Raw genomic sequence first — 11941 nt, 5'->3', positions numbered from 1 at the left:
CCAAAAATCAAGCAAAGTGCCTATTTTAAAGCAAAAAAGGTAAGAAGAACTTTTGGTAGCCTCACTGTTTAAGCAAAAGAAAAATTCAAGGCCTGCCGAGAAAGAGAGGCCCTGGCAAACACCCCAGGATTTCATATGATACCTCTGAAAGACAACACTCTTGGAGTAAGGAAACTGGCTTTAAATCAGCCCTTAAGAAGCCTAAAACAAAGACTCGAGTCATTTCAAGAATGTATTGGATGAAGGTCATCTGCTCCTACTTTTATCTACTACCAGAAAAAAAATTAAATCCTTTCTAGAAAACAATATCATCATCAAGAGCCTCTAGTCTGATACTGATTTTTTAAATGGCCAGGAATGCTAGGAGACAGAACCAAATGAATGAAAGCCAAGAGAAAAAACAGATGACAGAAAAAGACAAAAAGGGGATCTAGATATTGTAATTATCAGACAGAGATTTTAAAATAACTGTGATTAATATTTTCAAGAAAATAGATGACAAGGTGAAAATTTCACCAGAAACTGGAATCTATAAAAACAAATGAATAATAATTAAAGTGAAATTCTAGAATACATATGAAATTAATAAAATAGATGCTTGTTAAAGTAGACTGAACACTAAATGAACTAGAAAACAGGTCAAAAGATATCACCCAGGAGAACAGAAAAAAGAAAAATACAGAAAAACGCATAAAACAAGGGATACAGGGAAAGATCTAATGTACAGATATCTAGAACCCCAGAAGTGAGTGAGTGAAAGAGTGGAACAGAAGCAATATCAGAAGAAATATTCCAAACCTGACAAAAGACATCAAGCAACAGATTCAAGAAGGTCTATGGAACTCAAGCATCTTAAATATGAAGAAAACCACCTAGAGGTATTATTGAAAGCTGATGAAAACCAAAAACATGGCTTCTCTAACAAAAACAAAGGAATCAGAAGACAACAAGATGAAAGAAAATAAATGCCAACCTCCATTTCTATGCCACTAAAAATATCCTTCAAAAATAAGGACAAAATAAAAAGTGCTTTCAGACAAAAACAGAACATTCACTACCAGTAGATTCACATTAAAAAGAATTGTCTATGAAGAAAATAATCTCAAATGGAAGTGTAACACAAGAATCATGACTACTACGAAGAGGAAATATGTGAGCAAAATTAAATAACTAAAACAATAATAAAATTAAAGCAAAGCAAAAAAGAAAATAAAAAGGGACTGTTAAGTGGAATGAAAGAGCTATAAGTTCCTTGTATTGTCCAGAAAATAACAGCAGTACACTGTGAGTAATAATGGCCATAATAATTCCTCCCATTCCTTATGCACACGCCTTTACAATGTGACTTTGCTACTCCTCCTATCAAGAGGTGGAATCTATTTCTCTACCTCTTGAATTAGGGCTTGGCCATGTGACTTGCTTTGGCCAACAGGACATTGGAAAATGTCACCAAGGACTAGAAAAGTGCTTGCACGTTGGAATTTGTCCTCTCTCGCTACTCTTAGAACTTTGAGCCACCAGATGACTAAATCTGCCAGCTGGAAAGGCCACATGGAAAATAAATTCCCTACTTTTTGTAGGGAGCTAAAGCTCCCCAAATTCAAAAGAGTGCATGGATTGTCTCGGGAGGCCTGCTTGCATAAAAAAGAAAAGGCTGGTTCTGTGGAATTCCAGGAAGAAGAAGATTAAGTATAGCCAAAGGGAGTGTTGAAGGGAGGGTCGAAGGGAGTGTCAAAGGGAGTGTCAATTGTACCTCGATCTTCAGGATGTTACTTTTATTATGTTATTTTGGGATACACAAAGGAACTGATTATGTATAAAAAGAAGCATAAGAAATAAACTCGGAGAGACAGTTGTGAGATCTGCTCTCCCTCCTGCACCCTGTCTGTCTTCTCTTTTTTCTCAGTCCCCGCTCCCCCATTCAGGTACCCGGTTTGACTTGGTCGGCTGGCTTCCGACAACTTTTACCCTGGTCAGAGCCTGCCAACCAACGTATGAGCCAAGCTATTCTTCCAAAAGCCATCAATAGTCACAGAGATCAATACAGCCAAACCAAACTGTCAATCCACAAACTCATGAACTAGTAAATGATTTAAGTCACTAAGCTTTTTATGAAACAAAAACTAGCTGATACAGAACATATAAAAGTATATTAGTGGTTCTCAAAGTTGACGTTGCTCCCCAGAGGACATATAGCAATGTCTGAAGACATTTTTGGTTGTCACAACTGGGTGGATGCTACTGGCATCTAGTGGGTAGAGGCCAGAGATGCTGCTAAACATCCTACAAGGCCTCTACAACAAAAAATGATCCAGCCCAAAATGTCAACAGTGCCAAGGTTGGGACCTCCTGAAGTAGAGCACGACAGAATGAGGCAGCCTTTAGAATAATCCTACTCAACAGAACTGTCTGCAATAATGAAAATGTTCTGTATTTGTGCTATCCAATATGGTAGTAACTAGTCACTTTTGGCTAGTAAGCACTTGAAATGTGGTTAGAGTTTCTATTTTATTTGGTTTTAATTAATTTAAATTTAAATAGTCATATATGGCTAGTAATAACTTCTGTAATGGACGGCATAGCCCTAAAATTTAGATGCTAGTGATACTGAGAGTAGTGAAATTATATTAACAGTGGGAACGAAGAGTTTGATAGTTAAGGCCTATAGTCACTTGCTACAAATAAATATTCCAAACATTCTTCATTTCAATATTTATAAATTCTAAAATGTACTATACTGATAAAATAAACTGGAAAAAATTTTAAAATAAATTTACCATATTCTGCCAAAAAAAACAATTATTCATGAAATACTAGCTAAAACCTTACCTAAAGGGCTTTTGTAGATTATTAGCATGAAAACCTTAGAAATTTCCTATGCCTTTTTTTTTAAGTTTAAAGTGATTTAAGAACTGCTGAATTTTAGAGGCCTTCAAATTGTACCAAATGAACAGCTTTTAATCAAATCATTTCAGGTAATTAAATATTCATTTACTGTATTACTCACTCCCCTTGTAGCAGTTCACTATCCTTCCTTATCCTCTTCTCTATCCCCATCCCAAGAGAAGGAAGTATTTGATCCAATGCTAGTACAATCCCACAGAATTTTTTTTTTAACTTGTCAGCATTAAGTAGGTCAGTTTTCTGCTCTAGTGGGTGTTTTGGCAATAGATTTTCTTACTAGAATACAGTGGCTACTCTGCCTGGTAAGCACATACCACAAAATAAAAGAAGACTTTGAATAACTCTCCTAAGGGAAGAACAGGCTGCTTGATCTCTAGAAGAAAATCCCTGAGCCTTAACTGAATTCTACCAGGAAACTGACAGAAAAAACGAAACAGAAATAAAGAAAATTCCAACTCAAAATTTGTTCTATATAGTGAAATCTAAAGATTTTAAAGGTCGTCAGCATCTAGTGACCCACAAAGATTTTGTTGGAACTCTGATATGTGCTCGGCCCAATTCTAATCATTGAGATTATATAGTTAAAAAAAAGGTAATAAAAGACATTCAATCTATCAGATGTTTTGTTAGTAAGAACTCTAATAGAAGAAACCTTACCATTAAAACAAAAATTCTGGAAAACCTCTCCCTTGTAAGATATAACTTCCTTGTGAGGAAATTTTTTTTTTTAAGTCAGATATAACTTAAAACTTTTAATGATTATTATGGCAGAAAGCAAATTTGGTAAAATTTATTAGAATAAATGATATACATAATTAAGTTATTCTTATTTCTTTAAAATATCAGTATTGTCTCTCTATTGTGGGTCTGAGAATTCAGTTTTACATTTTAATAATTTGTAAATCAAATATTAAAGAAGAAACTTGACAGGTACACATTCAATCAGTTAATTTATTTTACATCAGATCAAAAGTTCCTTCAAGGGCAAGATTAATATCCCCTACTAAGAATAGTGGTTCAAATAAAAGAGTGAAACAACTATATTTACTGAATTTGTTTTCCACAAAATTCCAAGAATTTTCACAAATCCTGGAAGAAAAATGTTACATCTTACAAGCCAGATCACTAGTTTATGTGGTTATAAAACATACTTAAACTCACTAGGAACAAATTACATGAAAAAATAATTCACTGTAACCAATATTCATATTGCTATAAAATAAGCTGACATTTGCTTTACTATACTGCACAGAAGCAAAATATTTAAAAATTTTGAAAATTCCAAATATAATATAAATTCCAGAAAAAAACCAGAAACTCATTCATGTTCACCTTAATAACTGAAAGAAATTCCCTCCAATACTTTATTTTCTTAAAAAAAAAGGCGGGCGGGGGGAGGGTTTCTCTCATCCAAGAAGCTAGCCACTCTCTTTGCTACTGCCAGAAGTTAAAAGTAGATAAAATCAAATTTAGATGAGTAAAAAATTTGTATCTGACTGTCAGAATAGACAATGGCTATCTATATAGAAAAAAAATTCCCATCACTGTAACCAAGTAATAAGTTCTCATCTTACATTATATTCTGTTTTTGAATGTACTTATTCCTTGACAAAATGTCATAAAGTCAGCTGAATATAGTAAGCAATTGAGATAGAGATCATTTTCAAGACCAACAAAACCATCAAGAGATATGAGGTTTTTTTTCATTTATACATAAAGCAATTGAAGATAACAAAGTAGATAATTTGCTACATGGCCCATCTAACATATATCCATTCGTTCAACTCTAACTTAATTTCCAGAATTTAGCTGTGTCTGAAAAGTCCCCAAGATGACTAGGATACCTTTGAACCCTGGAATCATTCTGGAATCACTCTAGTAAGCTAATAATAGCCCATTAATAAGACTTAAAACTCTGGGTGGGGTGTGTGTATATGTGTCTAAAGTCAGCTCCATCCATCTACAGCCATGCCACCCTGAACAAGCCCAATCCCATCTGATCTCAGAAGCTAAGCAGGGTCAGGCCTGGTTAGTACTTGTATGGGAGACCACTTAAGAAGGACAGGTGCTATAGGCGTAAAAAATAATAAATAAATAAATAAGAGATTGTAAACTGACAAGGTCCTTGCAATCTATGAGGTCAACCAAGGGTTGCCTCATCAAAAAAAAAAAAAAAAAATCACCATAAGAAAACTCTATATTAAGGATGAAAAAAGCTTGCTTAGAGACAAAAAGCCACTGAACTAACATTATTTCTATTCTCTAGTATTTCCATTTCTGCTTGTATCCTCCAATATCCTAGTATTATCTATGAAAACAGTTCTAGCTCTATATTATCATTTCTATAATTTTCTTTTATTATCAGTATTCTCCTATCCATCTCAGAATCCATTCTTTCATACATTTAAAATTCCATCCTAATCTCTGCTATTAACTTGTTTGGGATAGGGAGTGAAATTCCCTATCCTATGTTTTTTGTTATTGTTGTTTTTAAGACTACGATATGATGGCAAAAACTGACACAGTGTTTGGTGTCACATATTTACTTTCTGTTCTACAGTTCTTTTGATCTTTTTGCTCTCTACATCATATCTCCAGTAGGGCTGAAAAACTGCAATAGCATATGGAACTTTAAGTCAGAAGACCTGTGCTAAAAACCTGACTGCCAATTTGAAAGTATATGACTTTAAATAAGTCATATAATGTCTCTGGCCTCCATTTTATACATATCTTCTCTTTTTACTTAATAAGGTGGGCGACAGCATAAAGTTAGTACTATTCTTATGTCATGGGTAGGGAAATATGTACATGATGAAAACAACTTTAAAATCATATGATTAAATAGTCACTGCTTAAAATACTTTACAGGATTACATGCCAAAAGACCACCGAAAATTAACCTATGTTTTATTTACTTATCAACAAAAATGAAAACAAATGTAACAAAAATCCTTATAATCCGTGTTATGAAGACATAATATGTAAAGAGCATTTTAAAAACAAAGGACAAAAAACAATGACAGATGCCAAAGGAAGAAATATAAATCCATAATAAAAACATTGGTCCAGCATTTCTATTTCTCAGAACTATACTAAGGGCATAACACAAATATACAAAGATGAATATAAAAAATGTACACTGTAGCACCATTTATACTAGAAAAAAAACTGTAAACTTAAATATAAGAAAATGAAAACTGGCTGAATAAATTATGATACATCTAAACCACATACAATGGAGCTTTTAAATTATCAAGTGCTAAAACAAGCCCTCCTTTGAGAACACATTAGAATATTGGGATAGAGGACAAATGTAGTTTGAAAAAAACATTCTAAAGTTATCATTGCTTTGATTTGCTTTTAGAAACCGTAATTAATTTATTTTGAAATTTCGTTAAACATGAAAGCAGAATGAGATTGTTGTGTTTATCAAAGGAATTTTTAAAATCTTATCTATTTAAACATCAAAGATCATATCCTTCTTTGAAGCCTTCCCCAATCCTCCAAAGCAAAGTCAGATGCTCCCTCCACTGTTCCCCAAAACACTCTTTGGATAGCTTTGTATTAAGAGTCATTACTCGGTACTGTCTGTCTTCCTTATAAGACTGAGTTCCTTGTGGACAAAAGCTAGATCTTAATCATTATTGTCCTCAATACTTACAACAGGTCCCAGCGCACAGTAGGCCCTGTAAAAAATGCTTGTGGAATGTCTACATTCAAATTTGACGTTTTTGCGTATCAGATACACTACCTTAGGCAACTTTTAAAACCTCTTTCAGCAACAATAGGGACACAATATTATGAACAATTTTATAGCATTGTGTGAAGGATTAAAGCACCAAGTATAAACATATTTGGCCTGAGTGGTATATAGACGGCACCAAAAAATGCTACTTTGCTTTCCTTTTTTCCTGATGACAGTGTCATTAAAAATTTAGAGAAACTCATCTCCCTAAAGAGAACTGAAGTGCTTGAAATGAACGACAAAGATAATAATCTTGCAGAAATTTAAATTTAAAAATAAATTTCCAGTTGTGCTTGTTAGGGACCATAATAAAACCACTATTTCAATGGCGAAAATTCCTTCTCTCTTCTGTTTCAGACAGCTGTGAACACCAATGATATCGATCAGTGGTTCTCAAGCTTTAGCATACATCAGAATCATCCGGAAGGCTTGTTAAGGTACAGATTGCTGGGTCCTACCCCAAAAGTTTGATTCATTAGGTCAGGGAAGAGCCATCAGAATTTACATTGCTAACAAGTTCCCAGATGATGCTGATATTACTGGTCCAGGGACCACGGTTTGAGAATCACTTATATAGGTAAGCAATCAAGTCCAATCTTCCTCAGGAATTTTTTTTTTTTTCTGATGCTAGGAGGAAGATTACCTCTCTTTCTCTTAGATGGCAAATATAAAACCAATGTAAACTGGAGGTACTTGCAGCCATCTTCCCTGACTACTTGAAGAAAGCTACCTGTGGTAGAAGGCAAAGAGGCAAAGAAAAACAGAGTTGAGAACTAAGAAATAAAACTAAGAGCCCCTGACAGTCATTTGAGCCCCTAATCTCTGCTAAATCAGAAATTAGGATTATTCAGTTACTTGAGCCAATAACTCTTTCTCCCCCGTAAACTGGGTTTCTGTCTCTGCAACTATTAGAGTCCTAACTAAAACTGTGGAAAGGAGTGGAAGAGATGAAGGCACGAAGTTCTAATAACACACACAAGCCATGACAACACTAACAAAGTGAAACAATGAACATTTTGGTTATAACCCGTAATCTGAAAGAAGTTACCACATTTGGTGGTTTCTTGGAAACTAATTTCCGAGCTGGAATATCAGACCAAAACCCTTTTCACAAGTTTACAAGTAAGCTTCAATGGATACCACAGGAAATTAGACAGTTGTGCCTTAATATCCAACCTCGCTTAGCTTTATTAGCTGTAGTTTACAGTGAGCACAGCTCTCTAAGTCTAGCCACACACTGTCATAAAATTTATTTAGTCTATAATATCAATAATTAAAATATGATTTGTCCCTCCATTCCCTTATTAAGTCTCTATTACATAAAGATACCCTGATAAATATGTCCAACAGGTTCACAAGGCAGAGAACCAGGTTTAGGAGCCATCTACACTGAGATGACAACGATGTCAGGAAACTGGATAGTCTGCCAAGAAGATGTTCTGCAAAGATCCTTAACCTGGTTCAGATGAGCTTCAGGGTGGGGGTCTATAAAGTTCCAAAACTGCAGGTAAAGTTTAATAAACATGTGCATTCTTCTGGTAAGAGAGATCATTACTTATGTCAGATTCTGAAAGGAGGATAAGACCCCAAAAAGAGTTAAGAACTATTGGCGTAAGGAGAGGAAATAGCAAAGATGAGACCTATGAAGAACACTTTTATATTAAGAAAAATTAAAAGGAATCTCTCAATTACTAAGTGCCTATGAGAACTGTGCTATGCACATTACATATCATATTGCAGTTAATCCTGGTAACAATCTTGTGAGATGAGTGTTGGTAACTCAAATTTTGCAGGTAAGAAAACGGAGGCACAAAGTAATTAGGTGACTTGACTAAGGCTCAGGTAGCTATCCAAGCTACCGCACTGTGGTGGAAGGTAAGATAAAACATCAGAGAATAAGAGGGTTATCACTTCAACTCCCATGTTCATCATTTCTTTCAAGAGCAGTATCTCTGAGAACTGTTTGGGTCAAGAACTTTGGAGATATCAATAAGAATAAAATTATTAAATGCTTAATTAAGGCATTAAATTACTAAATAATCAAATTATTTCTGTGGTTGTATAAATCTGGAAGCTTGGCAATTTGGCAGACTCTATTAATGCCATCATAAAATTGTTCGAGTCCAAAGTAATCATTCTAGAAAAAAAAGCCACTTAAGGATGAAGGTTGGGATAAAGGCCAATTTTAGTGTTTGCAACTGCTCTTTAATAAAAGTTCAAAATGAGAAATATTGATGTCAACTATCAGGGCCAATAAAATGTGGCAAATTTATCTAAATTATCCTTCTTTTCATCAATACTTGTAAATTCTGTCTCCTAATCTAAGTCTTTAAGATAAAGCACTTATAGTTTATTGTCTAAATAAGCCAAGAAAAGTCACAAATTCTTGCTGGAATCCCCTTCCCACCCACCCTGCCCCCACCTCTGCCTCCACCTTGCCACCACCAACTTCTAACAGCTTGGCACCATTACTAGCAACTTTCACAAAAAGCAGGTCTTAATCCATTTTAAAGTGGTGTCTCGAGTCAGAGGTAAGGAAAGAGTCATGGTCTAATTATTCACACAGGTATTAATGGTAGGTACTCAGGCATAGCCACACATTATGCTAGATGTGTTCTGCAGACAAAAGCATCGTCCTCCGTTTTAATTGTCCTCTTCTTAAAAGTGTGAATAATATTAAAGTACTTTATTGTTGAAGATAATAAAACTGAATTGAGTTTTAAGATGGATAAATAGATACAGACACAGCTAAAAGAGAAGATCTTTAACATAGCTGTTTTGTTCTATATGGAAAGAGAACCTAAAATGAAATTGATGTAGACTTCAGGTGAGAATGAAAACTTGTACAGCCTTTTTAGAACACAATTTGGCAATATGCATCTAAAGACTTAAATGAACATACACCTAGAAATCTATCATATAGAAATCATCAGACTAATCAGATAATTTATGGAACATCTACACCAGTGGTTCTCAAGCTTTAGCATGCATCAGAATCACCTAAAGTGCTTGTAAGACGCAGACTGCTGGGCCCCAATAGAGGAGTTTCTGATTTTGCAGGTCTGGGTAGAGGCCAATAATTAGCATTTCTAACAAATTCCCAGCTAACAATGATCCTGTTGGTCCAAGGACCACATTGAGAACCACTGATCTATACAATGGACTTCTATGAAGCCATTAAAAAAGTAGATCTCTATTTATTGATATAATGTATATATGCAGTAGCATGCTAATAATTGGTTGTGGATGGAACTAGGCACAGAGGGGGAAGCCCTGACTTGTGGCATTTGCCAATTTCCATGGTGTAACTGCTGCCACCATAGCCAATATCAAGTTACCAATGATTTGGGCTTGCATAATTCCTTAATTATTGGCTCTGGTGAGCCAAGGCACACCGCCTAGAAAAGCATCTGAAAGTATATAAGGTAAAGTATGTAAATAGTAACAGCAGTTATCTTTCTTTGAGTAGAAGGATTATGGGAATTTTATTTTCATTATGGTTTTCCCTATTTCAAACGTTTTTCAATGAACATTCTTATTTTTATTATAAAAAGCTATTAACATTTTGAAAACTAAAATGAAATCATCAATTTAGAGTTCTTTACAGTTGCAGTTTAGCATCCCTTCTATCGGAGGGGACAGTGACATTTACACGCAGGCTCAAGTCCACTCTTGCACTATCCTTCTAAGCTAACCTGGCCATGCCAAAGTGGAAAAAAGAGAAGGATAAGGCCCAACTAGAAAAATCTTTGCATTCCAGCCCTGGAACATCAAGAGCTAGACGTCATCTTTATAAAATGAAGCATTAATACCTGCCCTAGAATCCAAGGAGAAAATAGACAGCCTGCAACTTGCTATAAACCCAGTTTCACAAAAGGAACAAGAACATAATCCCTATAGCTTTGTTTAATTAAAATGCAGGCTTGATTAACAGTTCACCAAAGTACTGTTAATGAGAGAAAAAACAAAAATAGCATAAATGTCCCATAAAAGATTAAATAACTTAAGTCCATAAAATGTAATGATATATACCTATTACAAAGTGATGTAGAAAATTTTCCAACAGCATGGGAAAATGGCCATAAATTATTGTGAAATGAAAAATGTAAGTGACAAAACTGTGTATATGATCCTATTAATAAATAAAAATACACATTTGTGTTATGTTTATATGAATTTGTATGTGTATGAATATTTAAATACCAAAAAAATATAGCCAAAGTTAGTAGCAATTACCTCTGAATTGGGGGTATTAGATGATCTTTTTATATTTGCCTATTTGTATCTCCAAAGACATCTACAATAAATATGTATTATCTGGGTAATTTTTTAGTCAATATGCAGGGGAAACCCAAATGGTATCAAGTAAATAAAGAGATACCCAACCTCACTCTCAATCACAGAAATGCCAATTAAAACAAAATACTACTTTATACCCATCAGATTGAAAAGACTAAACAGATGGATAAGAGCAAATACTGGTGAAGATTTAAGGACATGGAAACCTTAATACACTGCTGGTGGGAGTATAAATGAGGCAACCATTCTGGAAAACAATCTGGCAATATTTAGTGAAATTAAGTATGTATATGGACCATAAGTCAGCAATGCCTTTCCTCAGATATACTACAGAGAAACCTTTGCACAAAGCAATAGAGTACATGTATAAGGAAGTTTACAGCAGTACTACTTGTATTAGTAGTTTCCAAGCCACACACAGAAATCCATTATTAGAGAAATGCATAAATAAAATGTAGAAATATACAATGGAATATTATACAACAGTCAGTAGTTATAAATTAGATTTATGCTTATGTTTAAATCTTAAAACAGTGTTGAGCAGAAAAAAATTGAGATTCATAGCACAATACCATTTATACTAAGGTCCCAAAATTCAAGCCAAGTTTCAGCTTTCATAACCAAAAGTTCACTTTCACAACTAAATTTAAAATTCATTTTGTTTCCCGCAGTACCCAGTGAGAGGTTACTATGTAATTATAAAGCACCTATATGCTGAACATTGTAGGAAAGTAAAATGAATACATTTTTGAAGTAAAATGAATGCAATCACATAATTTTGACAGATTCTGTTAACTTGCTACCCAAAAAGCCTTTCTCCCTCCTTGCCTCTCATTATAGAGGCTGAAAAGCTAACTACAGTTAGAGGTGACCATATAACCTAACTTTAGCTCATGAGACATTCAAAGTGACTTGTTAGAAGCACTAATAGGAAAGCTTTTGCTTGGCCTGAACCTTTTGTCGTCATTGTTAAACGTGGGTGGAAGGCTGGAG

General features: G+C 34.5%; 1 protein-coding gene and 1 pseudogene across 12 annotated transcripts in view; one reads left to right on the top strand and one right to left on the bottom strand.

Moving 5' to 3' along the window:
- NUMB (NUMB, endocytic adaptor protein) overlaps nt 1-11941 on the bottom strand; it is a 138224-nt gene that overhangs the window by 82766 nt on the left and 43517 nt on the right. The gene's annotated exons all lie outside the window — the stretch shown is intronic.
- On the top strand, nt 4863-4981 carry LOC111746148 (annotated as a pseudogene).

Source organism: Pteropus vampyrus, unplaced genomic scaffold, assembly GCF_000151845.1.
Source record: "Pteropus vampyrus isolate Shadow unplaced genomic scaffold, Pvam_2.0 Scaffold177, whole genome shotgun sequence".
Classification (NCBI taxonomy): domain Eukaryota; kingdom Metazoa; phylum Chordata; class Mammalia; order Chiroptera; family Pteropodidae; genus Pteropus; species Pteropus vampyrus.
The sequence above is the reverse complement of the archived record's forward strand: the minus strand, read 5'-3'. Positions and strand labels throughout refer to the sequence as shown.